The sequence below is a fragment of the Argentina anserina genome, chromosome 1 (assembly GCF_933775445.1).
Source record: "Argentina anserina chromosome 1, drPotAnse1.1, whole genome shotgun sequence".
NCBI lineage: Eukaryota > Viridiplantae > Streptophyta > Magnoliopsida > Rosales > Rosaceae > Argentina > Argentina anserina.
In genome coordinates this window covers 18,590,044-18,607,584 of record NC_065872.1, presented here as the reverse complement: position 1 = coordinate 18,607,584, position 17,541 = coordinate 18,590,044, and the positions used below count along the sequence as shown (strand labels likewise).

The 17,541-nt window shown below is 38.0% G+C and overlaps 1 pseudogene; it reads left to right on the top strand.

Moving 5' to 3' along the window:
• Nucleotides 1-568: 568 nt before the first annotated feature.
• Nucleotides 569-8,468, top strand: LOC126803330 (pentatricopeptide repeat-containing protein At1g02370, mitochondrial-like; annotated as a pseudogene).
• Nucleotides 8,469-17,541: the final 9,073 nt, after the last annotated feature.

Here is a 17,541-nt window from a genome sequence, read left to right as displayed (position 1 = left end):
ATGATAGGTTGTTTGGTTAGTTTGAGATACGAATAAGTATCTATAAACTTTCAACTTTGTCCGCTAATGTTAGTGACCTTAATAGGTGATCTCTTCCAAGTTAGTAAACGTACCAATAAGTCATTTATATCAATTTTGATGGTAGAATTAACTTTTATTGCCTGATTAGATCTGATTGAAGAGTGCATCGTGATGATGAAATTTCACCCCCTAGCATAATATCATTGTATGGAAACACAGCGCAAAAGGAGATGTGAATTCCTGCATATCAAGACTGCATGACACTCCCTGTTTGATTAAATAGCTCTAATGGAATGGTTGCAGACTTGCAGTTGGGTTCTTGGTTGGTTCCGGTACAAATAACCTTCATCTTCTGCCCACAATAAGATCCTCGAGTTTGCTGGCTTTCATTTCAATAGGCCAACCGGGTGGACTCGGGTCCGGTCGGTTATTTTCACTTCCGGGTTAACCTCGACCCGTTTTGAGAAAGGTTTTACAACTAAAACCCCCCCAGCAGAAGAAAAAAAAAACAGGAGTTACAAACCTCTTTCAGAGAGCCTGAGAGTTTCATAGAGCGAGAGAGAAATGAATCGTGGCCGTTCGATGTCGTTGGCGGCGGGGGTGGCGACGAAGCTTCGCACTGCGGTTCGTTTAAACGGAGGCGGATGTTGCGGCGGCTCCTCTCGGCGCTTTTTACGTTGGCGGATCGGACTGGCAAGCTGGAGGAGCGCGGCGGCGGCGTTGAATGATTACATCATGGAGGGCATACCGGTCAATAAAAATGAGCTCGATAGCTGCATCAAGAAGCTCCGCGGGTATCGCCAGTACCAGAATGCCCTCGAGGTTCTCCTTTTTTTTATTGCTGCTATTTCCTTCGTTTCTGATGAAAATTTTTATTATTCTTTCAGATGTATGAAAATAAAGGTGGATTTTAACCACTGGTAATCTTGATGAGTTTTGCTCGATTGGTAGGAATAGATATAAATCTGTGTCTGCATTTTTTCCTTCTTTTTTCTCTTCTTTTCTATGAACAGAGGTGTTAATGAGCGACAGATGGACAATGGATGGTTCCTGTAGTCCTGCTGTGAGTTATAGTATCACTCCTCTCTGAGCTTAAGTTATAGTCTCATGACTCATTGTTTAATTGAATGGGTTTTAGGTTATTATGCACCATTATGGTTTTCATGTTAGAGTTGGCTTGCAATATCAGGAGCATATATAGAGTAATTGTGCAATATGAAATACTTTCAGGTGTTTTTAACATATGACATGTAAATTAAAATAGTTGGGCATATAAGAAGTATATATAGAGCTTTTATCGATAATATACTCTCTGTATTGAACTGCCTAAAAAACTAGAATTTATCCAAGTCATTTTCTCATGTTGCTTTTCTATTTACCCATTTTATTATGTTTTTAGTTTATCAATACACCGACCAAGCTATAGAATTCTTATCACATCTGCAACTTTTTGATCCTCTCATTTGGTTCTGGTGTCCATAATGGGGAGCATTGAATTACTAGGGGAAACTGTAGGTAACCTTGGAATGCAAATCCCATTACAGCTCAATGCCTTGGAATTTGCCCTAGTGTTATGAAAACCCTGGAAGATTCATATTTCATAAGCCTGATGCTACAGAAAACAAAGAAGCACACTTTTATCCATCATTTCCAGAAATAGGACATGATCACACTACCATAACACGTGTAATTATTTCTCTAATTAATCTGAGATCATGTTTCTCTGCTTTAGAATTTGGAAACAAATTACAGAACGAAGCAGCTGCCTCTCGTTGGAGGCGTATCCTGGCTTCCATTTCAGAAGGCCAACCGGGTCGACTCGGGTCGGGTATATTCACCTCGGGATAAAACTCGACCCGTTTTGAAAACAGGTTTTACAACAGAAAAAACAGTTACAAACCCTTTCAGAGACAACTTCAGTAAGAGAGAGAGAGAGAGAGAGAGAGAGAGAGAGAGAGATATATGAATCGTGGCCGTTCGATGTCGTTGGCAGCGGGGGTGGCGACGAAGCTTCGTACGGCGGTTCGGTACGGAGGCGGATGTTGCGGCGGCACGCGGGGGCTCCTTTCGGCTCTTTTTGCGGTGGGGGATCGGAGTGACAAGCCGGACATGCTGTACCAGAGGTTGTCGGCTCTGGAAGGCAGCGGGAGGAGCGCGGCGGTGGCGGCGTTGAATGATTACATTATGGAGGGCAGACCGCGATAAAAATGAGCTCGATAGCTGCATCACGAAGCTCCGCGGGAACCGCCAGTACCTGAATGCCCTCGAGGTTCTCCTCTATTTCCACCTCTGTCCTTTTTTCCTGCTATTCACTTTGTTTCTGATCATATTGCAATAAAATTATACTGAAATGTGTTTGATGGAGTCAGTGCTGTGTTTAGTGTAGATAATGAAGTGGATGGAGTTTAGGAATATTTACTATGGTTCGCCTGAGGACTATGCTATAAGATTGGATCTTACAGCGAAAGTGAAAGGGATACAGGCAGCTGAGAGTTACTTCATGAATTTGCCGCCAACTGCGAAGAACAAGTTCACTTATGGTTCCCTTTTGAACTGCTATTGCAAGGAAGCAATGGAGGAAAAGGCGTTGGCGCTTTATAAGAAGATGGATGAGTTGGACTATGCTAACTCTACTCGGTTTTCAACAATCTCATGACTTTGTACAGAAAAAAAGGGCTGCCGGAGAAAGTGGGGCCTTTGGTGGAGGAAATGAAGCGGAGGGGTATACGTTTAGATACTATTAGTTATAATATCTGGATGCAGAGCTGCGGCACTTTGAATGATATTGAAGGGCTGGAGAGCGTAGTGGAAGAGATGCAAAGCCAAGATGAAATTGAATGTGATTGGTCGACGTATAGTAGCCTGGCGTCTATATATGTGAAGGCGCAGCTTTTTTCGAAGGCTGATGTAGCTCTTAAAATGTCGGAGAAAGTGATTGGGAAGCAGCAAGATCAGGAAGGATCCGGCTACTGTGCAGCGCTTTACCGTATGCAGTGGATACTATTCACATAGTTACTATTTAGGTAAAAAAAATTGACGGAGCATAGTGGGTCTTTATTTATGAGTTTGTTTGTTTACGTATTACAAATATATAAATTCATCCTACACTCAAAGATAAACAGTTATTTTCTATCATTATAGCAATTGCAATTGCCTCTAGACTTGAATTATTAGCATTTGCTAAAATTTCTCAGAAAGAACTTCAAGAAAAAAAAAGAACAATATAAAAAGTTAATAAAATATAGAAATAACATTCCCAAAAATACAAAACATTATTTTGATATTATATAGAGTTTAACGTAGAATTTGAAGAAAATGTTAAAGCTCTTCGAGAAGTCTTCGAAGAAGATCAAAAACCCCTTGATTTTTTGAGCATCGGGTAGATCCGCCCTAGCTGGTATCAGAGTCTGCTTAGCTCAAAAGCAGGTAGGCTAAAAAGCCTTATGCCACAAAGTTGGCTTCTCTCAACTAACAAAAGAGAATCCAAGCCAAAAAATTATCAGGCATTTTGTATTACAAAAGATTCTGATAGGTGACAAAAGTGTTTTCATTCAAGACATCCAAGAGGATCAATACTCGATAGAGTACGCTTGTAGAATACTGAATACACTCTACGACGAATTCTCTCATCTTAAAAAAAATAGGAGTTGAAGAACTTGACCTAACTCGGCCAAGTTTGATAGAATTCCTAAACTATTTATCCAGTAACAAGGCTGCAGAAAAGCTGCTTGAACAACTTGAGAGATTTCATCTGAAGATTAATCTACTTGAAGAAGTAATCACAAGGATTGGAAGGCTTGAAGTAAAACTTCACTACCACAAAGAAAAGCAATATCTGCTAGACATAGAAAAGAAGTTAGTTCGAACAGAAACTCTTGCTAATAACATCCAAGAGCAAGCAGTTGAACTAAAAAAAACCCAAGAGATTCTGAAAAAGCATTTAGAAGCCCTTATTGTCCGAATAGGATGAACCAAAGGGTTGAGGTAAAGGTCAAGGAGAGAGACAAAGAAGCAAAAAGCTTATATCTTCCTACTTCAGAAGCCCTTGTTGAAAACTTAAAAGCAATAATTCATCAGCAAAATTATAATATTACATATCTTCAAGAAATAGGTACGGAGCTGGAAGAACAATTCAGAGAGTTGAATCTCAAACTCTCCCATTTGCAAAAAAAACATAGAAAAGATGAAAGCTGAAGCTGGAACTGAGAAAATCGATGCAGAACAATTAGCTCAAAATGTAGCTAGCAAGGTGATCTTACCTTCATACCTAGGAGAAGAAAGCAACCTTAAGTTTAGTGAATCTAAGTTTCTTACCTGGAAATCCCCTAATTTCACTCAGAAAAGGAACATGAAGATGTTGAGCAGAGTATTCAGCAAAAGGAGCACAATTCCTATACAACTCATCAATGCTCAAGAATTTGAGTACAATGAAATAGAGTCAAGTGTACGGGAGGCCACCGTTCCTAAATTCAGACTCAACGAAATTTATAAGAGAGGATCTTTCCTTCTTGATTCTCACATGTTCAAGATTCTTGAATTAACCATTCCGGCAACAGGCGAAGAAACTGACATAAGATTGATAACTCATAAAGAAGTAAGTGAAGCAATTCGAAGAAGTTATTCATACATGTACATTGGAGCGGTTCAAGTTGGAATAAAACTTCTAGCCAGAGATGGAATAGATTGCTCTGTCTTATGTCTCCTGCAAGATGACAAGATAAAAGACTTCAAGAAAAGCCTGTTAGGAATGGTAGAAGCCTCTCTATGCAATCAGGTTGCTTACTTCAATGTTTTTCCAAACTTCACTACGCACCTTAGAGATGCACCACACTGTCTCAGGTTGAGAATCAAGACAGACGGGATTTCTATGAAAAGAGGAATGATGGAGCTTGCCATAGATTACCGAATCTATTATAAGCTCATGAGCTCGAATGTAGCCCCAAACACTAAATTCCTTAACAGTCTCGGAATCACTACATCCATCCTCACCAATTCAAGAAATCATACCGAACAGAAACATATTACAAAATGGAACGAGGTGACATTTCTACGAGAATGGAATCTGACTCCTCCAGTCAAGCAAATTGAGAATACTAAAACATCAATCTATGAAGACATGGGAGGAAAGATAAGCCTGCAATTCCATAGCCATTCGTTTGCCAGTTATGAAGAAGGAAACACTTCGGGAACAAAGTTATCTACATGCCTTGAAGAATCATTCGAGGAAGAAGATACAAAAGAGACCAATGATGATGCTTAAGGCTGAAAAACTCAAAGATCTATATGCAAAGGCAGAAAGGTGTGAGTCAATAGAAGAATTAGAAGAAATCATGCAAAAGATCTCACAGGTCGAGATAAGAAGAAAACCAAGAAGGAAGATTCTTCCATATCAAGAGGCTAAACCAGAAACTGGTGAATCCTCTAATATGGATATAGAAAATATGAATATTGCAAATCCCCCTCAAGGAAGTACAGTAGTTCAGAATATCACGAACTACCGTACTAAGATCATTAGAGAAAATAAAATTAAACTTCCTAAGGGATTAGCCCCTACGGGAAAACCTGTTGTAGTTAGAACTTACAATAAAAGAGTTAAAAATTTTAAAAACTACAAATTAACTGATGCAGCAGATAGAGGAAGAGTTTTAAGATGGCAAATGTTTTTATCCCAATATGAATATGATGTGGAAATGATTGCAGGTAACAAGAACTTCTTGCCAAACGCTCTCACTGGAGAAATGACAACATCCAGAAGAGAAGATGGAGATGATGATGAAAGGCGAAATCCTAGTTGCAGGAAATCGGAACCACCCAGTCTTTGGAACAGATGCAAAAAAGGAGATAAGATTGTTGGACCTTTACATGATGGACCAGGTTACTAATTCATTGTGTCTTATGAAGCAGCTGCAAGACTGAAGATAGGATTCGACCAGGAGGTTGGGATCAAGAGTCCGAGAAAAGTAAAGGAGGATCTGATGAAGAAGAAAAACTCGGGAAAGAAAATTTGTTGTGTCCAAAGGATACAACCTTAACTGATCGGTCCCAGGGTAAAAGACCGGCTTGCCCGTCTCAAACGGCAGACGGTAAAAGCTTATCAAGTCCGTTGAAGGCTGCTGCTTTGCCAAAAAGCATAATGGCCCCTTTTAAGGGAAAAATGGTTGAAGTCACTGGTAAGAAAAATGTTCATTGCTATCCTTTGAAGATATTCAAATAACCAGTATTCAAAACGGAGAAGCTATTGGCTTTCAAGCATAAGATTGTTATGGATAATGTTCTACAGGCTTTCTATGAGGAAGACGAAGAACATTTGTTGAAAAGTCTCAATGCCTTGACAGAAGAATTGTATGGAGTCCATGCAAAAGAAAAGGAAAAGGAAAAAGAAAATTTGAAGGAAGGAGGTGCAATGATCAAGTATGTAGAAGGTCCTGAAAGTGCGCGAGTTCCTATTTCATCCCAAAAGGAATTAACCTGGTGGGAATTTGACTATAAAATCGGAGATGGTAAAATGCTTCCTTCAACTTTGACAATAGTGTCTGGCCCATATTATGGGAGATATCTTGTAAATGTTCAAGCCGAACACTCTCAAAAGCAGAAGCTATGGCTCATTGAGAATGGTTTTGTGCACAATCTTTGGACTAAGTCAAACGAGGACCTAGAGGGTCTTCCAGAAATCATAACTTAGGCAGTAAGGAACATTCGTCCAGATGGATGCATCTTAAGACTAAAGTTCATTTCTACCCCTCCGGAATAGGAAGTGGTGGATGGACGCAAAGGCTACATTTCTCCATATCATTATGTGAGAGTTATTCAAGGTCCGATCAAGAGTTCAAAAGGTTCAGAGAAAAATGACAATCCCAACAATAGCATTCCGTGGATGAAAGCCATGGCCATAATGTGCATCAAAAACATGGTTCAAAGGGATTATGAGTCCAGTTTTTAGCCAGTGGAGAAAAAATCATAGTCACATGCTACAATCATCCTCCACCAGATGCCTGTGATTTCTTCTCTGCCATTATGAGAAACGAAATAGATGGAACTCGAGAGACAACTACATGGCTAAAAAAGGTAGATAAAGAAAAATAATACATGATTCCTTATCCTTTTCCCTACGACTTAGATCTGGATGAAAAAGAAGACATAGAGTAAGAAAGTGACCACGAAGGCCAAGATTCTTTGGGAGATTATGACTGTGCAGATGAAGAATATTACAATATCATAAACATAATGGAAAAGTGAGCTGCCCGACGCATCCAAACAAAGAACGTGAGCTGCCGACGCATCCAAACAAGGAACAAGAAGCTGGCGACACATCCAAACAATAAAAACGTCTCTTTCTACTTTTGTAAAATAGTTTGCCGACGCATAAGGACAACCAACTTTTAAAAAGGAGAAGATTCTTTGTCGTCCATTTTCAAAAGGAAGTTTGGCTTGAAGCTTAGAGTCTGAGCTATATATAAGGAGGATGAACTTCTTTGGGAAGGCAGAAGTTGGGAGGAAGAAAAAATAAGAAGACTATATTATAAGTTTCAAAGAGTGTCGTTCTACCAAGTGTTCTGAAAATAAGAGAAATAGATAGTTTGAGCGTGAGTGTGAGTGTGCTATAGTTGTGTAAAATCTTTCTGCTGTATAAATCCGGTGTGGAGTGCATTTTTCAAGTAAGTTTGTATTTTAAACATGAGTAGCTAAACAGATGTAACTGTTTACCTAAGAGGAAGACTCTGAGTTTTATATTTGTAATTATATTAAATAAATAAACTTTATCTAGTTCCCAAAAATCCGTCGCAAAAAAATATTTAATTTTACTTAGATTTTTCTAGCACTGCATATGAGTATTTAATTTATTTCATTTGTGTTTATTCTGCTCTATTAGAACTCAATTTTTTACTTTCTAGGACAGCAGTGATTCTGCAAAAGTAACCGTTTAGATAAAGAGATCATTTAGGTAATATTGGCATGTTGAATGCTAGTTCTTAGGAAAACAAAAATATGTTCAAAATAGAGTAGTAATAAACTTTTACTATCTTGTTTTTACACTTTTATCACTATTTACTTTTATTGTGCACATATTGTTCACTACTGTTCATATTACTGTTCAAGCCTGTTCCAAGATGAAGATAAATGTGATTGGTCTACGTATAGTAACTTGGCTTCTATATATGTGAAAGCACAACAATTTGAGAAGGCTGATACAACTCTTAAAATGTTAGAGAAAGTGATGATAAATGGGAAGCAGCTGCGGCAGGCATACCATTTATTGATTTCCCATTACGCCAACACTGGTAATGTGGGTGAGGTTAAAAGAATATGGAAATCACTCAAGTTTTCCAGAGACTAACAATATCAGCTATCTTCTTGTGCTTCAAGCTCTGCGTAAGGTAAAAGATGTTGAGGGTTTGAAATAATGCTTTGAAGAGTGGAAGTCCAATTACTCCATGATAGAGCATTAATTAAAACGTCTATAATAAACTCTATCAAACATTATCGTTACTGTAGAATAAATAGAGATTGTTTTTTCCGGGAAATTGAAGGGAACTCAAAACTTTTAGTGTTAACAAATAATAGGGGGGGGTTTGAGATTGATTATTAACTAATAAAATAAAACCTAAATTACTATTTACATGATCCACTTCTCTTTAACAAACTTAAACCAAATTTACCATTACACCACATAATTACAAGTTCGAACCTATCATGGATTTTAATCCGACCAATTACATACTTTTTAGACACCAATACAATTAGAGCCTTAGGGGATCATCTAATCATGCAAGATTTCAATTAACATTTAGATTGACTTAGGGCCTAATCTAAATTTGCATGCAATCGAATTCAATAACACTTAGAGTAGAAATCAAACAAGATTACATTTAAGCACCAAATCTTTGTTGGAGACATGTTTCATGTATGACGTCACCCACCATGATTTCACATGTAAATTTCCAGAATTTTATCACTTTTAATCAACGCAAACTGAACCTACTAAGGGCATGATTTGATTTGTGTTAATATGGTTGATAAATCTAGCACTCAAACACAATCTTAGGGACTGCATCCAAACACTAAATTCATATGCACATATCTGAAAATTATCTAAAAGTATGAGAAAGATAATTAGAACACAACAATAGAAATACAAACTCATTAATTATAGGAAACCATCAATTCAGCAAAGATCCAAAAATCCAATAAAACAATTTGAAAATTTCGATTCTTATACAAAACAATAATCCTACACAAACATCATACTACAATATTCATAGACAAAGTATTGTAAAAAATCAAAAACGAACAAACCCGTGGAGATGAGTTGCGAGAATCACACGTTGTATGAACCTTGGAGGTGTGTCTTCAATGGTGATTTCGGTGGAGATGAAATTTGTATACGGGGGAGAATGACTTGTTGTTTTGGTGAATGATGTTTGAGGTAGTATTTTGGTAGAGTTTTGGCTCTTGAATGCAAAGAAGAATTGATGGTTTTTCTTTGTGAATGATGTGCTATTTATAGAAGAGTTTTGGCTCTTTGAATAATATAGCTTGGACTTTTTCTCTTCAATTTCTTTCACTTATTTTTGTCATTGGTGGCTGCAATTTCCTTTGATAAATTCATTTTTGTTCTTCTTTTTTAGTGTCTCCTTCTTTCTCTTTTACATTATCTATTTTTATTCTCTTCTTTTTTTTTCTCCACAAATTTTTTCACTTATTTTGTCATTGGTGGGTGCAATCTCCTTTGATAAATTCTTTCTTTTCTCATTTGTACATGTCTCCTTCTTTCTCTTTTGCATTTTCTCTTTTTATTCTCTTCTTTTTTCTTTTTCTTTTTTTCTTTTTTTCTATTCACTTATTTTTGTCATTGGTGGGTGCAATCTCCTTTGATAAATTCTTTCTTTTTCTCTTTTGTAGGTGTCTCATTCTTTATTTATTTTCCTCCTTTACTTGACTTTTCCTCTATTTTTTTCCTTCATTGTACAATCTGAAAATAATAAAAGACAAGATAATTCATATAAAAAGATCAAGTAAGTTACTAGAATAGGAGAGTAAGATTAGGAACGTTACGGAATAAAATTTTAAGTTCAAGTAAGATTTTCCCAAATGGTACATTTTCTAGGTTAAAAATGATTCCTAATGCAAGGATGACTCTTAAGATATCGCCAATGCGACCAAAACGTAGAAAGATGAAGACTCCTAATCCAACTAGGTTTGCTGGTCCTACAAGGATTCCTATTCAAACTATGACTCTAGAGTCTAGACCAATTATGAGTTTTTAACTCATGTAAGCAAAAAAATGCATCCAATACCGCCCAAGACTCTTATTACGACTCAATGACTTAATAGTACAACAATAAAGGCTAAGAAAAGTACAAATTGAGGTAAAAGCATGTTAAGAACGTCGCACAAAGTGCTCCTATCAACTACCCCACACTTGGCTTTTGCTAGTCACTTAGCAAAACAAAACTAAATAAGACACTATTGCCCCTAAATGATTGTCTCAGAATCTCAAAACACATAGCTTTCAAGTTTAAGCATTGAATGTAAGTACATAAATTTCAAGTTTCATAAACATACTTCATAGTATGAATTAGTCAGATACGAGACAATAAACATTTAACATGTTTAGTCAATCTAATCCTCTCACAAGACATACTCTCTTCTTTTTACTCAGATTTATGGTTATCATTCACACACAAGTATATGCAAGAGAGATGATATTAAGGCATCAAATAACTTTCATATTTCAACAAATGAAAACACTTTGTGAATAACACATGAAAACCTCATTTAACAACTAAAGGCAAACTGAACCTACTAAGGGCATGATTTGATTTGTGTTAATATGGTTGATAAATCTAGCACTCAAACACAATCTTAGGGACTACATCCAAACACTAAATTCATATGCACATATCTGAAAATTATCTAAAAGTATGAGAAAGATGGTTAGAACACAACAATAGAAATACAAACTCATTAATTATAGGAAACCATCAATTCGGCAAAGATCCAAAAATCCAATAAAACAATCTGAAAATTTCGATTCTTATACAAAACAATAATCCCACACAAACATCAAACTACAATCTTCATAGACAAAGTATTGTAAAAAATCAAAAACGAACAAACCCGTGGAGATGAGTTGCGAGAATCACACGTTGTAGGAACCTTGGAGGTGTGTCTTCAATGGTGATTTCGGTGGAGATGGAATTTGTATACGGGGGAGAATGGCTTGTTGTTTTGGTGAATGATGTTTGAGGTAGTATTTTGGTAGAGTTTTGGCTCTTGAATGCAAAGAAGAAGTGATGGTTTTTTTGTGTGAATGATGTGCTATTTATAGAAGAGTTTTGGCTCTTTGAATATAGCTTGGACTTTTTTCTTCAATTTCTTTCACTTATTTTTGTCATTGGTGGGTGCAATTTCCTTTGATAAATTCCTTCTTGTTCTTCTTTTTTAGTGTCTCATTCTTTCTCTTTTGCATTATCTATTTTTATTCTTTTTTTTTTTCTTTCTCCTCAAATTCTTTCACTTATTTTTCTCATTGGTGGGTGCAATCTCTTTTAATAAATTCTTTCTTTTCTCATTTGTACGTGTCTCCTTCTTTCTCTTTTGCATTATCTTTTTTTATTCTCTTTTTTTTTCTCTCTCTTTTTCTTTCACTTATTTTTGTCATTGGTGGGTGCAATCTCTTTTGATAAATTCATTCTTTTTCCTTTGATCAACTTCACAGATGCCATTGGGGTTTCAGGTATTTGGTTTTTTATTTTTGTAATTTGACTGCCTATTTGGTGATTGATCATGTGATATCGTACAGTTTGGGGAAAAATGTGCCAATTGATCTGAATCTTATCGACATCTTGTTTTTTTGCTTGTTTTTGTTTTTATTATTATCTAGGTATCATTGTTGTGATCGAAATTTTATGATTTGTCAATGGGGTATCTCATCCGTGAACCAGATATGACATATAATATCTGCAAACATCGACAGTGACTCACTTTCTTGATTGATTATCGATGAACAAACTGGACAACATATTGGTAACTCATGTAACCATGATAAGTTCAATCCAATCAAATACTGCACCTACGCCTATACAAAGTACACATGATACAATTTAGATCACCTACGCCGCTCCCATCTCCGACGATCTCCCTCCTCTGGCCACCATGCACGACATCGCCGGTGTCGTTAGGACCGCACGGCCGAGCCACGACGATCTGTGGCACCGGTGAACCACCCCACGCTGTGACGCGGTACCATCGAGAGAGGACAGTCGCTGCATCGACAGCGAGTCTTCCTCCATCTCCCTAGGCACGATTCCACCGGTGGTGAGGATCGAATCGAGTCGCTTCAGCTCCGATCTCCTCTCCTGGATCCGAGATCATGCGGTGGCAATTGCGGCATTTTCCAGCTGGCTTTGGATGAGCTGAAGGTATGGTTGTGTCTCTCTCCTTGTAATCTATGTTTTTCATGTTGGAAGTTTGTTGATTTTAGGAGTTTTGGTCGGGGGTGGTGGTGGAGCGCGTTGTCACGGACCTAGCCATTCGGCTGCCACACTTGGTCCATGTGGCGCTCCATCCCCATGGAGCCAGCCTTATCCAACGGGGCAATACATTGGTTTCGCCCTGCCTTGGGCTCATCAGGGGATCGGCTTCAGACCCCTACATGTGTGTAGGGCGGCCAACTCGCCTCTTTGACGTTAAGTCCTCGACTAGCGACAAGCTCTCCGAATTTAACCGGGTCAGCATGCCTGAACCCCTCGGAAGGAGCAACCATATATCTCTCACACATTGAATCTTGGAGCAAATCCCACATATCCTTGATGTTCTTTCAACCAGCAGCCCACGATCGACACTCCCAAAATAGGGACGTGACATCCTCCCCCACCAAAATTGGTGTACGTCCTCGTACACAGCATCCTCACTTGCGGCCCGCGCATCCCTTGTGCGCCCGCGATGCCTAGAGCGACAAAAAGGAGTTTCCAAAGATCTTCCACCCAACAATGACTTCGCGCCGGATCTCTCTTGTCCTGGACATTGCCACGGATCTTCTCGTCCGGTCCTCCCCCCTGGAGGCGACCTTGCCTACTCGACTTCCTCGCGGAGACCCCCGTATCTTGGGGACATGGCGACACGTGTGAGCGCTTGGCGAACACAACAACAGCGATGTTGAGATGGCTCTGATACCACTTGTCACGGACCTAGCCATTCGGCTGCCACACTTGGTCCATGCGGCGCTCCATCCCCATGGAGCCAGCCTTATCCAACGGGGCAATACACTGGTTTCGCCCTGCCTTGGGCTCATCAGGGGATCGGCTCCAGACCTCTACCTGTGTGTAGGGCGGCCAATTCGCCTCTTTGACGTTAAGTCCTTGACTAGCGACAAGCTCTCCGAATTTAACCGGGTCGGCATGCCTGAACCCCTCGGAAAGAGCAGCCATATATCTCCCACACATTGAATCTTGGAGCAAATCCCACATATCCTTAATGTTCTTTCAACCAGCAGCCCACGATCGACACTCCCAAAATAGGGACGTGACAAGCGTGCTGTCGTCTGTGGCGGAGCGTGGGAGGAGGTGAGGGCGGTAGGGGCTAGGGTATCGAGCTAGAACGGCGTAGAAAGTGAAATTACAGGTTTTTGAGGTTGCATGTGAGGTCACGCGAGCCGGTTTGGGCGGCGCGTGGCACCCACGCGCCGCTGCCAGAGAGTGGCGCGTGAACAGCCATTTATGAACAAAAAATGTTTAAAAGTAAATTCTGAACAGCAAATTGTAAAACAGTATTTTCTGAACAGTAAATTACAAAACAATAATTTATGAAAACAGTAAATGGTAAACGGTAATTTCTAAACAGTACCTTGTGAAAACAGTTTTAACAAGTAACGAAACGTCGTATGTGATTACATTTTCTTAAAAAGATTGAACTATGACATGTATATAATATAGTGGGTTGTGTATGTGTATAAATGATCAATACGATACATATATATGAGTTGCTATATTATATACTGTTACTTTTTTATTTCCAAATGAGTTGTACTATGGCAACTATATTTATATTATTGAGCAAAGGTCGCTTGGTTGTAGTACAATAAACATGTGTTGATTGTTATATTATACGCGGTTTTAATATTGAGTCTTGTTAAAACCTTTTCTGGTTTTCAGACGTTGTTGGCAGTAATCGGAACCGAGCCTTGGCCGGGTGTCATTTACGATTCAGTTAGAGATCTAGTCTGTCTGCCGGTGTACTAAATGAGGGCTAACAGATGGGTTGCCTGGGTCATGAGTATCCATGTTTTTGTGTGATATTTGGTAACAGATAGGTGGCCCAGTATATATCGGCGTACTGCATGAGGGGTAATAGATGAGTACCTGTATTTTAAATGTAATTTGGGTAAACAGATGGGTTGCCTAATGTCTCATAAGTACACATATTTTCAGATATTATTGGACAACTAGATGGGTCGTTCAGTGTCTTATGAGTACATTTATCTTTAAATGTCATCAGTATTTTCTTTTGTATGCAATGTGAGTTATACTATTGGTTTACTCATACGAACTGCAAAGCTTACCGGGTTTGTGTTTACAATCCCGGTGCACCTATTCGATGTAGAAGATAATTCTGCAAGTATGAATTAGCAAAATTAGAGGGTTTACTCTGAAGATTGTCGAAGTTTATTTCTTCTATTTGTGGTGGGGATTGAGAGAATTTTACATTTCTATTTGTTATAATACTTGAATTATAAACTGGTTATGTATTAATTAAGTCGACTGAGTCGTACTATGAACTCAGTTTCGATACACTATTACTATAAGATGAATTTAATATATTTGAAATTGTTTTAGAGTTTTCATGGCTTTGATTTCGAGTTTTATCATTCGAAATTTTGGGGCTGTGACAAAAACAAGTAGTGAATCATACATGAAAGCGTAGTTCATGAATTCACGTCACAAGAAATAAGATAAGAAAAGTATTATCCCTGCATAATAATTTAATTCAGGAGATTATACTTCACATAAGAACAATTAGTGATTTATGCTGAATAGAGTAGTTCAGGAAGTCACTTGTCAATAGATAACTCTAAGAAATAAGAATCATACGTCACAATCATTTAACATAGTTCTTAACCATTAATCCTTTTAAAAATCATAACAATAAATCATGTTTTACTTAACCATGGACCGTAGTCGATCAAGTCCATATATTTTGAAAACAAAACATATTTATCAAGATTTAGTAGGTTAAAGGCCCTAAAACTATGTCAACACCCTCACTACTACAAATAACAAATAATATAAAACAACTCACATTTAATATGGCTCTTCTATCCAACAACCTTTCAAGCAATTTTATAAAAAAAAAATCTATTTTTACTTACCCATGGACCGTTGAAGATCAAGTCCATGTATTTTCAAAACAATTATATTTTTAGAATGATTTTAAGGTTGGTGGATCAAGAACTCTGCAAACATGTACATTAACACTAACACAATGTCAAAACATTCAACCTTGGGCCGCCACTATGCGAGACACACACACACTCACAAACATTTTACCATCAAGGCCACCACTAAAGGCAAAACACATTGACACTCACCACATGCCACTTGGTGAAACCACACAAGTACAACATCAATACTACTCATACCACTGCATTCAAACTTCAATAATACTAGAAGGTACATTTTTCTTCCCTTCCGGCCAAACAAAACACACATACACTTCAAATATACAATTATCTTCCCCAAACCTCTAATTTATTGAGAGGTACATTTTATTCCCTCTCGGTCTCATCCTCCACAATCACTATAATCCAACAAAACGCGCACAATATCTCAAAACGATAAATAAAATATCACAACATATAAACAATGAAATTATATGCATGATCTCATTATCACTTAAAGGTATATTATATATATATATATATCACCATATATATATATAAATATATACCAATCTCACAACATACAAATAATCAACGCATACTAAACACGCATAGTTACTGCCATGGGTAACTAGCTTAACGTGAGGTTTACTCACCTTTTCGCTCATGCTAGCAACTTGCAACCTCAATTGAGATTCACTCACTTGGTTCAACAAACTCCAAGTACCTAAGTGACACAAGTCTCACTTAGTAAACAACCAAACCGAGAATAGTCTAACTCCCGAAAACAACGAACAACAAATTCAACCTAGAATCACCAAACCTTTAACAACAACTAACTTACTCAAGAATTAACCTAACACATGCAAATGACATATGTAAACGCTCGTATCGACGAGCACATCACAATGGAGTAAACCATTACTCCGAAATATGATCCAACACACCGCCACACGCCGCCAACAGTGGCAGCAATGCCACTGGTCCGGTGACCACCAAGAATCACCAAAATTTACCACCACAATCTAAACAACATTTCCAACAACTTTCTAGTTGACAACAAAGTCTAAATCCAAGGCTAAACAGTCCAATCGACGAAGAACATAAAATCATCACTATTGATAGACCCTAGAAAAAGAAATCATCGATTCTCCTTGCGTGTTTCGAAATAGATAAAGTTTTAGAGGGTTGATATACATCCTACAAGGTTCAAAACACAAGAAGAATCACCTTGATTGGTTGTCGGAGGAGGGAGTTCTTCTCACTTCTTCAAAACGGGACAACAACATCGTTCTTCATTTCTCGGCTTCAAATAGCTTGAATCTCTCTCAAATACTAACCCAAATCAGTAGGGGATGAAGAGACGGTTCCAACGCCACCGATCTCACTCAATTTCATCGCCGGACGACGGAGATACGGCTGGAGAAAGATCCGGCAACCAAGAGGGAAAAATCATGTGAACAGTACTCGAGCTCGGGTGAACATTAACCAAATTGGGTTTGGGAAAAAACTTATTTTCTTAATTTCTAATCTCCTCTCATTCCTTTTATACTCATTCCACAATTGGAAACCAAACTTCCGTTGCTAACAACTTTCACATACGATATCCAATTAAAGCTGTCGTGCGTCTACGAATTCGTATTGATGAACTCTAAGGCTTTCGTGAAGAAAATTTTCTGAAAAAAGTGACGGATTAAAAGTCAACTCTTGGGTCAAATGAATTTAATTGAATAACGACTTATTGGTTCACGAAACCAATTCTTACTTCGAATGAAAGCTATTTTAAAGACGTAGAATAAGAGTATAACCACTTTATTCGTTCCATTAAACTATGAGAATTACAAGAAATGTAAACGAATATTCGTGTTTAGGGTTTGGTGATATACACTCCATTAATTTCATTGTCTCTTTTCTTTACAAGATGTAAAGTTGTAATAGAACAAAGTATTCGTTTCTGGTTGTGGATATCATCTTCATAGCAAGTTAGACCTGCTCAGAGGCCTCGATCAAAGGTCGATATGTTTTGTGCAAAGAGGGCAAGACTACTATCTAGGCTTTTCCAGAATTTTCTTCAAACAATTGTACTGAAGTTTGTTTGGTTTTGTGACTTCATCAGTATAAGGATATTCAATCAGATCTGAAAA